Raw genomic sequence first — 16131 nt, 5'->3', positions numbered from 1 at the left:
TGAATTGATGCTGGCCAACTCCCGAGCCAGCCTGCAATTAGATTTTCTATCCGGTGCTCATAGACACCTTCTTACATGACAGGCAGGAATTTTCAAAACAGTAAAGGGGAATTCTATAGGATCGTTTTTTTGAAAAACCACATTAGAGGCGATCGACTGTGGCCACTAATCAATGAAAGTTCAGGAGAGACGTGGTCATGGAGACAGTTATTTGTTTTAATTGAAACAGCCCTCCTACATTATGAACAAATTAACACTTGCGTGAGGAAATCTCAGTTGGTTCCAGATCTAATATATGTATTGAAACAATGGGTTGTTTTTACTTGATACCATTTAGAACATCACACCATTCATTAAGCCTAAAACCTGATTGCAGTACCTCTAAAAGCAAGTAGGTTCAGATCGTCATAACTGACTTGAAGAAGTGGTCCGAGTACCGTGAAACACTTGTTGGCTGTTGCAAAGCTCAACTGTACCCTTTTTTTGATACTTTCGTATTTATGTAAAATGTTGAGTTACGATTCATGTGAACATATAGATATTTTGGAATTTTTAAGAAAGAGGTTTAATATATTCCTTTAATATATAAAATATGCACATGGGATACATTTAATTAAATATTGAGACTCACTGTGAGACTGAATTCTACTTTTTCACTCCACATCAACATTTTGATTCCCTCTAGAGAACCTTAAATGACATCTGTACTTTTAATGAGTCGGTGTTGTTCTTCTTCAGCCTGGTTGTTCTGAATTTATGCAGAGCTACTGGCACATATTTCTAGAGTGGGTGCTTTTTCTTCTCCTAAATACACAGGATACAGATTTGTGATCGAAGTGGCAGTTGTGGCCATCCACCAATATGCAGATGATACACAGATCAACTTAAAGTCTTGAATACCTTTTCTACTATTAATGTGAAAACTTGCATGACAGAACCCCAGAACTGGATCTCTTCTAATTTCCTAAAGCTGGATTTGTTAAAAAAGAAACGAATTCATTCATTGCCCACAAAAATTGAATTACAAACCAGATAGCAACCTTTACCCATCTGTGTTTGGATTCACATCTACCAAAGGCAGCAACGATTTGGCACATTGCATCCAAAGCCAATGGTCTGCAGCACTTGATCAAGAAATTCATATAATTGCTTCTTACAAATGACGTTTGACTTGTTCTGGTGGAAAATGCATTCAGAATTGACTGTGGAAATACTCTTTTGATGGGTACCCCACATTCCCCACTCCCGTCAAAGCTGTGCTCCACTCCTCTCTAATGCTTGTTTCGTGTGCATGAAAATATGACCACATCTATCCTGTGCTCAGAGAACTGCATTGGCCATCTCTTGAAACCAGGGTTAAATTTAAGATAGACTGTACCCTCTATAAAGTACTACAACTGTAGTGACCTGGGTATCTTCAGATCACTTTTAAGGTAGCAGGTCAAAATAAAATCTGTAAGTCTGCAAAACCTACATCTGTAAACAAGGAAATTTAGAACCCAAAACCCCGTAAATCAAGTTTTATCTGGTGCTGCTCCGGCACTTGGAAAATTTGCGATGTGTAGAATCTTCCAGTTTTGAATACATATGAAAACGTTGTTAAAGCTACATCTTGCCCACCCTTAGATCTGCCCCCTCACTGGAACCAACAGCGCTCTCTCGCTCTCTCTGTTCCCACAACTTCACCCATTCTTCCTTCTAAGCTTTCCTGTCTACTTTCTCTCCTCCCCTATTAATACCATTTCGGTTCTCATTTTTTTTTAATTGTCGACCTCTTTTCACCCCTCATATTTCTCCCTCCTCCGTTTCCTGGCTACAATGTAATGTTTCCGTTACTTCCTCCTTCTATGGGAAATAAACTGATGTATAGCAAAATATGTTTATATGAATGGTTTCATTCTGTTTATCTGTGCGTTCTGTTTCGCTGAAAGGGAGGCCAATCATCTCTAGTTGTTCTCCAGTAGAGCGCACTGGTACCCTCAACGGATGAGAGAGTTTTATAAGAATTCAAAATGAAATAAGCAGTGTAAGCATTGAAGGTCGGTTGCTTTATCTAGATGTCCGTGGCTCTCTAACACATCAGCACATTGAGAGGAATTATAGAGCTTTTCTTTGAGATTCTAATGGTGGGTGGCTTAGAGATGAGGAGATGCCCATTTCCCTACATACTCTCAAAGTTGTGCAACTTACATATGCATGTATCTCCTTGTGTCAGATTGTTCTACAGTGTCAGAGGGAGGGGCATCGCTTCATACGGTTACCCGGGCTTGAATCGAGAGTTGCCACACAGATCTATTTTGGTTACAGCACGTCGCTGACACGATTGGTGTTCTGTGTTACACTGCCACTAGAATCCACTTGTAGGCCAAGCTGCGTGTGCAGACAGGTTCAAGTGTGACAGGCTAAGTGACCCTTATAGTTATGCAGTTGTGACCGCGTTAAAGTCATTGAAAGTCTTGTAAACAGAACGTCTTTGTGTATGCATGTAACATATCAACATAACTTTCTTTCTATTTGTATGTTATTGTGACATGTTCTTTGTATTAGCACTACATGTAATCGTACCGCGAGGAAATTAAATGCTCTGTTCAGTGTTCTGCAACAATACCCGACTTTGGAGCAACCCGTTTCTTGGCGATTGGGAGCAAGTACAGTACTGACTATTCCAACGCTAATGTCCACCTTGGATCTCGACCAGATTGGCACCTTGCTATACAGGCAGGGCTTTACAAACTGGCAGGCGATGAGGTCTAAGAATTAGCAAATACACTCTGGAATAGGGGCATCTAATCAATCTTGCGATAATGTAAAGTGTAAGCGTTTAGTGACAAAAATAGACACACATTAGGTCGGCCATTAACACTTGATCTCTTTTTTGCTCCAAATAGAATGCCGCAACGGACGGGCTGTATTGCTAGTAGCTCCCCCATATATTGCATGAAGAATTTCCTGCGTACTATGCAGGCTGACGTAGATAGTGATGTGGCAAGCAGCTGTTGAAGAAATATATTCTCTTCCATTTGTAAAGTATTGGATTCTGTGGAAACCCACAACCCACTCCCATAAGAAGTGCAGATGCACATTTGAATACTCTATATATTGAGACCATCTCCCGAACTGGTTTACAAACTAGCTTAGTGGCAAACCTACAAATGCTCTCGCAGGTAAATATCATCTTTAGCCTGTTATTTTCTATATGCTTGGTCCTGGAACCATTAGAGCTAGAGAATACCCAGTTAGGAAAATTAAGTAGCTGTTTCAATTGGCGCCACTGATTTAATGAGCACGTGAATGACAAGCTCCCTTTCCATACATCAGGCTTCTTCAACGAGTAGCTCGTGAGTTAATGGTAGCTCCCCAGCTACGTGTAAGTAGCTCTCCTGTGTGCAGCCCAGCCTACTAAAATAGAAGCCTTTCCTTGGTTGAATTCATATATTTATTCCAAAATTGAAAAGTGTGTGTTCGAGACAAAAATGTATGTATTCAGAACTCGTACGGGTATGTTTGGAAAACAATGGTTGAAAAATATTTAAAACATATTAGCATCAAAACATGCTGCAATGGGGAGAACTTATTGCTCATATTATTAATGACCTTGGTGCCGGGGACATTCTGGATATGGCTGTTATGCACTATCCACATGCTGGCAAGCCTGCCTGATGCACTGAGCTGACGACTGATGACAATCTTGCGTGGGTTGGACACTAATGCAATCTTGTATGATTTGGTCACTATTATCCTGACAATAATATTAGTAGTTTGAGATGATTTCCATAGAACGTAAGTAGCTCTAATTGCAGCAAAGGTTGGGGACCCTAGCCATAGATCATCGTGTAGGTTTTCTTCATGTTTATTTTAAGATCCCTGTCCTCCATGAAGGCCGCAAAGAGATCTATCCGTCTTTGCAGGCCATTTGTATCCCTTGAGAAAAGGACAGCGTCATCAGCATAGGAGAACAGGGACTGGCCTTCTTTTGACTTGTGGAGAATCGGCGGCCAGTCCCTAGAGTAAGCTATCCACGTTGTTTATAAATAAAGAAAACAAGAAGGGTGCAAATATACACCCTTGCCTGACTCCTCTCCAAATCCTAAACAGTGGAGAGCACTCCCAATTGGGACCATAGCGCACCCTGGCTGACAAATTCCTGTACAATTCGGATAACAATGACACTATTTTTGACGGTGCTCCCATCAAGGACAAAGTTGCCGCAGGATTCAATGATTTACCAAATCAAAAGCACTGGACAAGGCAACAAAACAAAAGAATACATGAACAATCTTGGCCCTTGTGTATTTCCGTATAAAGAGATCTAAATTAACAAATTGTTCTACCATTCCCATACCCCTCTTGAACCCATAATGTGACTCTGTGAGTACTCTATTATCCTCAGCCCATTGTTCAAATCCTTCTAGGATTACTCTACCCAAGATCTTAGTGGAACAGTCTAGGAGGGAAATGCGGCGGTAGCATTTGGCTTCACCTTTAGAGCCCGTTTTAAAAATCGAAATTACCAATGATTCTGCTTGGGTTATAGGAATATATCTACTATATATATTCAAAATATATCCTGCATTCAATACTTGAGTCAAAATAGGAGCCCATAGTTCCGGTCGATAATTACACATATCAACCGGGACTCTATCTGGTCCTGCTGCTTTCCCGCTAGCACTTTTCTCATTAGCCCTTACAACTTCATCTAGAGAGATCGTTAATAACCGACTCCCATTAGGAGTTGTATATGTTTGAAATGGGTCCTTACCTGAGTGAACTAAATTAAATGATTGACTAAAAATACTAGAAAAAAGGTTGACCTATGCTTGCATTGGTACGTCTGTATCTAAATCAGGAGATGTATTATCTTTAAGAAAAGGGGAATTAAGTGTAGGGCAGAATAAAACACAATTGTTTGTGGCTGCAGTTTCTTTGAGCTTTGACCAGGCCTCCTCTTGTAGTTGCTTCTTCCTGGCAGACAGTGCTTCCTTATATTGCTTCCTACGGATTGTAACCAGGGATCGATCTTTTGGGGAGGCATTTAGGGCAAGTCATTTCTTTTTTGATGCTAGCGAGCATGAATGATCAAACCAGGCCCACATTGTTAATTCACCATATTTAGCAATTTTACATGGAAGTACTACAAAAAGTATTAATGTGTGTTACATGGAACGTTAATCTACTACAGAAGAACTTTTTGGAAAATCGAAATCCAAGATACACTGCAATTTGAAGGCTAATACAGAGGCCTAAAAATGCATCTGCGTTGAAAATTAAAACAAATCTGTGGTTGTAGCCCAGATAGATATCTTAGTGCTAGTCAGGAATAATTGTAAGAAACAGGTTTTTGAAGTTCTCATGAAAGAGAGTAGAATGGGTCAGGTCTGTGATGTTCAGGGCCGGACTGGGAACCAAAACCGGCCTTGGCAAAGTGCTCGGCCACCCCCCTCCCCCCCAGCAGGGGGTTGGGGGGTGCCGCCGAGCTCTTTGTCAGGGCCGGTTTTCGTCCAATTTTGTTACAGGGCCGATTTTGCAGCTATGCTACAAAACGGCCCCCAGGGGCCCAAAACCGGCGCCCACCCGTGAGGCGCACCGGGGGATTGCCCGGTGCCCGCTACGGCCAGTCCGGCCCTGCTGATGTTGAGCAAGTTTGCCATTTTGCATGGGAATACTTCAACTTAGCGACTTCCAGGTAAAGTGAGCTTTTTGACTCCTCTGTACTCCTGAGATGGTAAACAAGAGTTAGTGAGGATTATTTACGGGAATGCCTAAGTCAGGGAACAAATCACTAGTTTAATTCAGGCTTCAATAGGTAGACTGGGTAGTTCACATCTCTTTTCTTTTTTTATTAAGGCATAAAGAAACATACAATAGATTCATATACAGATAATAACGAATTGACCATCAACGAATTGACCATGAACAAGGATACAGTTGACAAATAAACCTTATTCCAAACAACATAGAGACAGAATGTCACTGTAAAAAAGGCAGAAGAACCACACTGGATGAACAGGTTAAGAGGTTAAGAGAGGGGCGTGGTCTCGCGCCGTGGGAGGGGCGTGGTCTCGCGCCGCGAGAAGATGGCGACTTGGTTTTGAGCTCCGCTCGAACGCGGAGATATCCTGGTTGCTGCAGCCTGTTGTTTGGCCTCTGGAGGCTTTTTGAGGATGGTTTCGGAGCGCTGAAGGGTCGGTGCGGCGATTGTGGTCGTTCCGATCCTGGATTCTGCATTTCTGGACCCGGTAGCAGTGGCGGTGTTTTCTCCTCAGTGGAATGCGAGCGGCGGCCTCCATTTTTTGCCGGCCGCTCGTAGATTGCTTCATGCTGCGAGGTAATCCGGCGTTTCATGATATGAACGCGCGGCAATGTTTTTTTTATTTTTATTTAATGCCACATGCTATATTTGAATAAGGGATAATTGTTGCCTTCTACCATGCCTCGCAACAGCTGGTGAATATGTTCTTCTCTTCCTCACCTCGTGTTCAAGTCGCAGCATGTACTCTTTAATTTAAATACGGAGATACTTCAGAGGTGTTGCCAGTTGCATTCTTTTCTCCTTTCTCTGGCTCTCTGTTTTATATTCAGCACGTGCCTGGTTTAATCTTTTTGATCTATTTCTGTTGCATTTCCTAGCCTCTTGGTGATTTGACATTTTTATTAATTTGGGACGTTGTTTTGCTCACGAGTGTCTATTATTACCAGAGTGTTGACGGAAGGTGACGCTCTTCACCGCACATGCTATCTTTTTTGGCTTTTTTCTTTTTTTTGGTCCCTGAAGACTTGTTGAGGAGTGCGGTGTTTTCATCAGGCGTATGGGCAGGCGGAAGTCCTTATTGAGAATCACTTCTCGACCGTCTTATCATTTCAAGATGGCTAATGAAGCTTCAATTGCAGCTAGAGCATTATCATCTGGTACCAAACCCAAGAGAGCCAAGAATGACCCTCCCTCACCCATACTATCCTCTAAAAATCCTGTTCTGGACACTATCTTGGATGAAGTGAGGGGTCATAAATCTTTCATGGCCACTACTAATGAGAAGCTCCAACTAATTGAGGATAGATGGATTACTATGGAAGCTAAGGTGTTCGATATGGAGCAACGTATAATTGATGTTCAGGATAATTCTACTAAAATTCCAATTTTGGAACAGGAAATCCAACGTCTTAAGCTTCACACTGAGGACCTTGAAAATCGTAATAGGCGCAACAACCTGCGCCTTTATGGTCTACCAGAAAATCTGGAGGGTCCTGATTTGCTTCTCTTCCTGAAGAAATTCCTGACTGAGCTCTTAGGCATTTCCCCTGAACCTGCATTAAATATTCAACGTGCTCATAGACTTGGACGTTTTAAACCTAATGCTTCTAAACCTAGAGGTATTATCATGTTGTTTTTGGAATTTACTGATTTAATGCGAGTCCTTTCAGCTGCCAAAACAAAACGTCACCTTACTTGGTCGGGGCACAACATCTTTATTTCACAAGACTTATCTAATGCTACCAACGCAAGAAGGAAGGAATTTCTGGCGCTTCGTCCTCAAATGAGACAGTTGAATATTCGTTATGGCATCCTCCATCCATCTTTGTGTAAAATCACACATGAAGGCTCCACTCGTTCTTTTGATGACCCTCTTAAACTGAAATCGTTTCTTCAAAACCTATCTTCACTCTCTGCAACTGGCTCTTCCTCTCCTCCTTAATGTCCTCGCATCTTTTAGCTCTCTCTTTTAGTATGGCTGTTTCTCAGTTTTCTATTTTTACCTTTTTCTCTGTCGTTCCGTCTTTTGTCGGTGCTGTTACGCCCCATGCATCTGTTATTGTTGTTTTCTTTTAGATCTGGATATCTCTCCTTGATCTATCTTCTTTTACTCCTTTTTCTACTCTCTCCTTCTTTTTTCGCCTTGTTGTTTTTTTCTCTTATATGTCCTTTTACTCATTTGATAATGTGCTGTTTACTGCATATGTCCTTTGGAACTGTGTATTGTTTTATTGTATACTTTTTTATTTTGATCAGTTTTGGTGTTTCTCTCTTTTTAGTGTATCCCTGAAGTGTACCATCTCCTTACGTATTTTACCCCTCCGCTCCTCCATTATGTGTAACTTTGTCACGTGGAATGTTCGTGGTCTTGCAAACCCCGTCAAAAGACAGAAGGTACTTTCTCATTTATCCAAATTAAATTCTCAAATATCTTTCATTCAAGAAACACATTGTACTGAAGCGGAATCACTTAAGTTAAAAAGACAATGGTTAGGTCAAGTTGTTTACTCTCCTGCCTCTAGTAAAAAAGGGGGTGTTGCTATATTGTTTCATAAGTCTTTGTCTGTACAAATTGTATCAACGCAAAATGATGCTGATGGACGATGGGTAATGGCCAGGGTTGTTGTGCAAGGCAAGGATTTGGTCTTATTGAATATTTATGGTCCGGTTAAACCAGACCCCAAATTTTGGCATAACATTAAGGTTCTACTTTCCTCCTTCGACTGTCCTAATATTATTATTGCTGGTGATTTTAACCAATGGATTGACCCCTTCTCTGATAGACAATCTAAATCCAAGTTTCATCCAGACAAATCCCACAAAGCTTTTCAATCGGCCATTACCTCTTGTCCTTTATTTGATGTTTGGAAGACTTGTAACCCGGACTCTCTTGAGTTTACGTTTTTTTCCAATGTGCACCATACACGGTCCAGGATTGATTATATTCTAGTCAGTAAATCCCTACTCCCATCTATTCAATCCTCGGAGATTGGGTCAATTTTCATCTCTGATCATGCACCAGTCCTTACTGTTTTGGATCTTTCGTTAAACTCCCCAAAATTTAGTCGCTGGAAGCTTAATAATGTTTTATTATCGGATTCTACTTTAATTACAGAAGCTACTTCCTTTATTAAAGAGTTTTTCATGTTTAATAATCCCATAGCAACCTCTGTTTCCAATAATTGGGATGCTTTTAAGGCCTCCTTTCGGGCATTTACTATTTCTTATGTATCTAAGAAAAAGAAAATTGCTCGGAGTAAATATTCAGCTTTACTACAACAGCTTAAATTACTGGAGCATAATTACTTCACTTCCAAATCACCCTCGGCACTTCATGAGCTAATTAAGGCCAAATCTGAACTTAACAAACTTGCGACAGTTGAAGCTTGTAATATTCCCCTTAAAATTAAATCTAAATATCATGGTGGCCAAAATAAAGCCGGTAAGATGTTAGCCAACTTTTTAAAAATCAAATCTGAAAGTAAAAATATTGGTCCCATCTTAAATGAATCCACTAAACGTTTGTGTCCTCAGATGACGACATTGCTAATATCTTTCATGATTATTATGAGGCCCTTTACTCTGATGACACGAATCCTTCTACTCAAAATTTAGAAAAAAAAATTTCAGGCCTTCCCTCTCCCCCATCCTTACCCGGTGAATTTGATTCATTGGAGGATGCGGTTACTGCCCAAGAGATTACTATTGCTATCAAATCCTTAAAAAAATCAAAAGCTCCAGGGCCGGATGGCTTTTCGGTTGAATTTTATTCTACCTTTGCATCGATTTTTGTTCCTAAGCTTCTGACACTGTTTAATTCCTTTATTGATGATGCTAAGGCCTCTGGCTCTTTTATGGATGCTTTAATAATTCTTATTCCCAAACCTGACAAAGATCATTCCCTGTGTAAAAACTATCGCCCTATTTCATTAATTAAGTATGACTGTAAGATATTTGCAAAGATTCTTGCTATTCGTCTTGATGGTCTTCTTCCGTTATTGGTTAAGACTGATCAAGTTGGATTTATTAAGGGTAGATTAGCGGCAGATAATGCTCGAATGTTTGCAAATGTTATCTCTCATGCAAAAAAATTCAAATCTCCTCTTGCAGCGCTATCTCTAGATGCCGAAACGGCTTTTGACCGTATTAATTGGCAATTTATGTTTAGAACCCTCCAATGGTTTGGTTTTGGTCCGACTTTCATTTCCTATATTAAATTATTATATTCCTGTCCACGGGCCAGTATTTTTGTAAATAATCACTTTTAAAAAAAAAATTCTTTGTCTCGTGGTACGCGTCAGGGTTGTCCTCTTTCCCCTTTGTTGTTTGTTCTTTGCCTCGAACCCTTCCTTGAGCGTATTCGGGTTAATGCTCATATATCTGGCTTTACCCATAACTCTTTAGAAACTAAATTATCAGCATATGCAGATGATATATTGGTATATATGTCTAATCCTCTTACTTCCCTTCCCCCCTTCTTGGATGAGGTTCAGTTATACTCCAGCATTTCTGGTTATAAGTTAAACCTCTCTAAGACAGAAGTTTTACCCCTGAACTCGTTATGTTATCAATATATATTTAATGATACTAATTTTACATGGTGCCCCACAAAACTTAAATACCTAGGTATTTGGTTCTCTGCTTCTCTACCTGCCACAATTAGATATACATTTGCTGCATTAATCACTAAAATTCAATCTTTGCTTCTTACTTGGACCCCACTTTATCTTTCTTGGTGGGGTAGGTTAGATACTATTAAAATGATGATTGTACCTCATGTCCTTTAAACATTGTCTATGTTGCCTATTCGCATTCCCATTTCATATTTTTCACAAGTTAATTCCATTTGTGTAAAATTTTTATGGAATAAGAAGCACCCACATATTGCTCTTACAAAACTTAAACGCCCTAAGTCTGAAGGTGGAGTACGTTTTCCCGATTTTAAGGCCTATCACTCAGCCTTTCTAATCAAACAATCCTTTGCTTTATCCTTTGATTTTGCTGATACCCCTATACCAAGATGGAATGTTTTTGAGCGTTCCTCTCTAAAGGATTTTTCTTTTCAGAATGTGATTTATATGTCTAATTGTACTTTCATCTCTAATGACCCTATTATAAAATATTCCCAAAATTTATTGTATAATACATTCACTAAGGGTCTAACTCCATTTCAATGCTTTTTATCTTCTACTATCTGGTATAATAAATTTCTCAAATACAAGGGTAAATCATTCTATTACAAACATTGGAAGGAGAAGGGTATTATTTTTGTGCATCAATTAATCCTTCAACACTCTGTTATTCCCTTCCATGATTTGCAAACACGTTTTCAAATACCTGATACCTCTCTTAATGAATATCTTTTAATTTCAGCTGCTTTACAATTAAAGTTAGTTTCTTTTGACCTTCCTGCTACCCTACCACCCCTTACTCCCCCAACACCTTTATACAGTCTAATCCCTGTGCATAAACCTAAAGCCGCTCTTGTTTATAAACTACTGTTGTTGCATATAACTGAGAGACCTAAATCAACTATTGAACTTGCGTGGGAAATAGATTTATCCCTTTCATTTTCTATCTATGTCTGGGATAAATTATGGTCTAAATTATTTAAAATTTCTGCTGCTGCCCGTATAACTCAATCTTTTTATTTTATTTACAATAGAGCTGTTATTACTCCTGTTTGCATATCCAAGTTCTCCCCTTCCTCGTCTCCACTATGCTGGTCTTGTTCTAAGCATACCGGCACTTTGAGACATCTACTTTATGATTGATCCAATGTTTTGATTTTTTGGGAGTCGGTTTGGTCAACTTGCATGAATATTTTTAATTGTAATCTAAGTTTATCATTTCATAATGTTTTTTTAGGCTCCTCATCACCTGATTTGGATAACTCCACTTCTATTTCTTTATTGTTTGATCTTTTTATTGCATTGGCATTCAAAGTAATTTTATCTTCTTGGAAAGACAATTCGAAAATATCTTCATTAATGTGGTGGAATTTTATTTGTGATGAACATCGGATTGCCAATGTCTCTTCTTCTGTCCTTTCTCAAAAAATTAAATCTGATCTTCTCTGGTTACCTTTTACATCTTATCTTTCTTCACATGCTCCTCTGCCCTAATTTGGTTCTTTTATTGTTATCTTATGTGGTCTTAGGACATTTTCTATTCATCAATTTATGTTCTTTATTCCTTTGGTCTCTACCCTCCTTTTATTTTTATTTCCCTTTCTCTCTAGTTCTTTTTCTTTTCTTTCTCCTTTTACTGTTTGATCATTTATGGGATTTTTTTATATTAATTGACTTTTTATAATTTGTAAATACGATTTTGATTTTGTGAATGATTGTATTCTTATTGTATTTTTGTGTTTGTTTCTCTTGAAAACTCAATAAAATTCTTAAACAAAAAAAAAAATGAACAGTTTACACAATCATCATAGACGTACCTGAAGGATGTATGAATGGAGTGGATTATGTATGAATGGAGTGAACATCTTTGGTGGGGTATGGGGGGGAGGGCCGGTCCTGGTGTAAGTGACAGGGCAAAGGGCAAGAGGGAGGAGGCAATGGCAGTAGACTGACAGAGAAAGAATTGAAACAGGGGTTGTATGACGGTATACTGAAAACATCAACATACCAGAATATAGTGTCAAAAATATTGCCTACAAAAATATCAAGTTTACATATATTTTGTGTAACCTCAAAACACTGCATCACACATATTGTGTAACAGAATATAGTAAAAAAATGTAAGTATATCAAAATAACAAAGATATATAATATATATATATATATATATATACACACACACATATATAATCCATATAGCATGAATATATTTAAAATATAAAACTACAAATGTTAAAATAATTTAAAAAACAGTTTTGATAAGTAATGTCAATTAAATATACACACACACATATATATGTATTCTTCAAAAAGATAAAAGGAATAATTACACAAGGTTTCCAAAACTTTCAATTTAAAATAATATTGTCCTAAAAGTAAATTAGCATACATGTAACAAAAACATCACATTTAATTAAAAAGACAATTATAAAAAATAGATAACATTTATATATATTTTTTTATAGATAATATAAAAATAACAAATATTTTAAAAATAACAACATAAAAAACTAAAACAACACTAACAAAATTCATGGACTTCAAAGGAGTCAATTAACTATTCTAACTCAAATTTAGGCAAGTGGCAATTGAGGTGGACACTGGAGGGGTTAAACTTACTATTACCACTCCAACTGTAGTAAAAAGTAGGGAAAGCGTTGGACTTTGGAGGAGTTAGATTTACTATTCCTACTCCAAACTATGCAAAACATGGGAAGTGTTGCACTTTGGAGAGGTCAGATGTTCTATTTCCACTCCACCTCAAGCAACAGTATGAAAAGTGTTGGACTTTGGAAAAGCTGGGTTTACTATCCCCACTCCAATATAAACAAAAGCAGGTAAAGTGTTGGAGTTAGGAAGAGTTAGAGATACCATTCCAAATCTTAATTAAAAAACTAAATACCTAACAACATACAATTATTACAACATATTCAAAATAAAATATATACAATTTATCCATAAAATTAACTTCAATTGAAAAAGAAATAACACAAAAATAATTTAACAAGTAAAAAACAAAATACATGTAAAATACATTTAAAATAAATAGACTTCCCATCCTACTACCCCAAAAATACACCAACCCCAATTTTCTTTTAAGAGATTATAAATAAAACAAGAACATTAACATTAAAAAGGTAATGAAATAAGAAAAATACAATTGAAACCAATAACAAATATAAAATATAAAATATATTTGACTAAGTTTATTAATAAATATGCCTATCAATGAATTAAAAATTAATTCAAATACAACAAATAATTTTAATTATACGTTAAAAATTACAAATAATACAAAAGAAGGAAAAACTATTACAGTAATAACACTAACAACTAAAATTAACATAATTGGAGTCCACCTGCCATTGTGGTGGTGACCGGGACCGTCCACAATATATACAGCGGTCCCGCACACCCAATTAGGATGCGACCGCCACCATGGCGGTCGCATTTTACACTTCAACATTGCAGCGGGTGCTGCTGACTGCAGCACCACCCACCGCAATGTTCAAAAATATGTTGTTGTGCATTTCACTGCACTACGTGGCAGGTACCACATGGTGCCTGCCACTTGGTGCAGTGAAATGTAGGGGGTACCATGGGTAGCCCCCAGTGCACAAACACCACCCCCAGACAAAAGGGGGCCCGCAACGGGCCCCCAAAACCAATCCCCGCCAGCCTTTCAATGGTGGCTGAAGACAGCATCCTAATTTGGCGGACAGTGCCTGGTAGGCCTGGTAGGCACTGCCACTATTTTATGGATTTTATGGATGCAGACCGCTCTGCCAGGCAATCATAGCGATTGTCTGTGGTGGACGGTCTTTGCGTCCACGACGGTCGCAGTCTGGATCCCCCCGCCATCGTAATGTGGGCCCAATATAAGTAGCCTTGGTAGAGTCCTGGCTTTAAGCAAAGATTAAGAGCCTTATTACGAGTTTGGGATCTTCCACTGGGACCGCCACCACTGCGGTCCCAGGAGGATCACCAAGCACGTGGTGAAATTATTATGACTTAAATCCAGGGTGGGCGCTGCGGGTGCGGTCCCATGGCAGCGGCATTCTTTGGTTGAGGAATACAGCCAGCAGTCACGCCGGCGCTGTGGGACCGCTGCCACGTCTGGTGCACTATGTGGCATGCACCATGTTGTGCATTCCACATAGAGCCAGCAGGGACATACACTTGTGGGGGCACATCATGTGGCCCCTGCATCCACCTCCATGGGCATGTTTGCCCGGGGGCCCTGTTGGGGGCCCCTTTTCCTACATTCCTGCCAAGCATTTCATGTCGGGGTCACTGCCATGGAATGCTTGGGGGAAAGGCAGGTTGTAATTCACTCGGTGGTGCCGGCATTGACACCACAGCGAATCCGGCCTGAGATTTGCACCGCCACCGCCGCAGGTTAACATGAGGCAATGTTAGAGGAGGAAAGATAGCAACCAACTAGTGTCAGAATAAGTCAATGGTAAGCAACTCTGGAGGAAAAACCACTAAAATGCAACAAACATTGTTCACTTCCAGAACTAAGGAGTATATCAATCGGTGATGCCAAACAAAAAGTATGAGAACTCACTATACTCTTGGAGTGCTAGTAATTAGGTAGGCAAATACAGTAGGACAAGAGGACAATATATAGTAGTCAAGAAGATCAATGGCCACAACAAAAGAAAACAATAGAACCACTCAACTGATCACTGCCCTAAAACAAAAAAACTTTCTCCATATGTTGAAGGAGACTGGGACATTCACCACTTCCAAAGAGTGCCTATCTTTGCTATAGTCAGTGGAGTGTCCAACCATCTCCTCAGATATTTATTTAATACCAGAATGTCAAGCTATGATGTGAACCGTTGTTAACAAACAGAAGGTACAATTTTCAGGCCGTTGGATAACATTAAGGTCTCTCAGAACCTCTTTCAGTATGTATTTATTGCACTGAAGGACCACATTATGGGGCCGATTCCGATCCTGGAAAAATATTCCCCGTACGAATCGTATCTGGATTTTTTTCCGACCGGATCGTACAAGTCCCGTACAAACTGGCAAGTACGATTCGTATGGGAAAAAGTCCATACGAATCGCATTGGGAAAATTCCCCCACACGTCCTCGGGTCGGGAAAAGTCTCCAACACGTCCCCGGACATTTTTACGTACAAATGGGAAAACTGAAGTCCGAATGCGCAAGTACGATCCGTCCCATCCGTCCGATTGTACAACTGTATGGAAAAAAGACCGTCCGGAGCGAACTCCCATAGCAACCATGAAGATGTCCAAACAGGTGCCCGGTACGCGCCGAACAACCCCCCCAGCCCCTCCCCGTGTGTACGCGCCGTACCCCCAGCCCCCCGTATGTATGGAGCATACCCCCAGCACCCTGTATGTAAGGAGCGTACCCCCAGCACCCCGTATGTATGGAGCGTACCCCCACCCCCTCATGTACGGTGCGGACCCCCAGCGCGGGGGGGTGGGGGTACGCTCCGTACATACGGGGTGCAGGGAGTACGCTCCGTACATACGGGGGGTGGGGGTACGCTCCGTACATACGGGGTGCTGGGGGGTACGCTCCGTACATACGGGGGGTGGGGGTACGCTCCGTACATACGGGGTGCTGGGGGTACGCTCCGTACATACGGGGGGCTGGGGGGGTACGGCGCGTCCATCCGCGGGGGGGGGCTGGGGGTACGGCGCGAACATACGGGGGCGGGGGGGGGTATGGCGAGTACCGGGCCCCCTAATCAGCTCGCATCGCCGCGT

General features: G+C 40.2%; 1 protein-coding gene across 3 annotated transcripts in view; it reads right to left on the bottom strand.

The window, feature by feature from the left end:
- The window catches only part of ZBTB20 (zinc finger and BTB domain containing 20), a 1375461-nt gene that overhangs the window by 1300703 nt on the left and 58627 nt on the right, over positions 1–16131 (bottom strand). The gene's annotated exons all lie outside the window — the stretch shown is intronic.

Source organism: Triturus cristatus, chromosome 8 (assembly GCF_964204655.1).
Source record: "Triturus cristatus chromosome 8, aTriCri1.1, whole genome shotgun sequence".
Classification (NCBI taxonomy): domain Eukaryota; kingdom Metazoa; phylum Chordata; class Amphibia; order Caudata; family Salamandridae; genus Triturus; species Triturus cristatus.
Note: the sequence above shows the minus strand (reverse complement) of the source record. Positions and strands in the feature narration are given on the sequence as shown.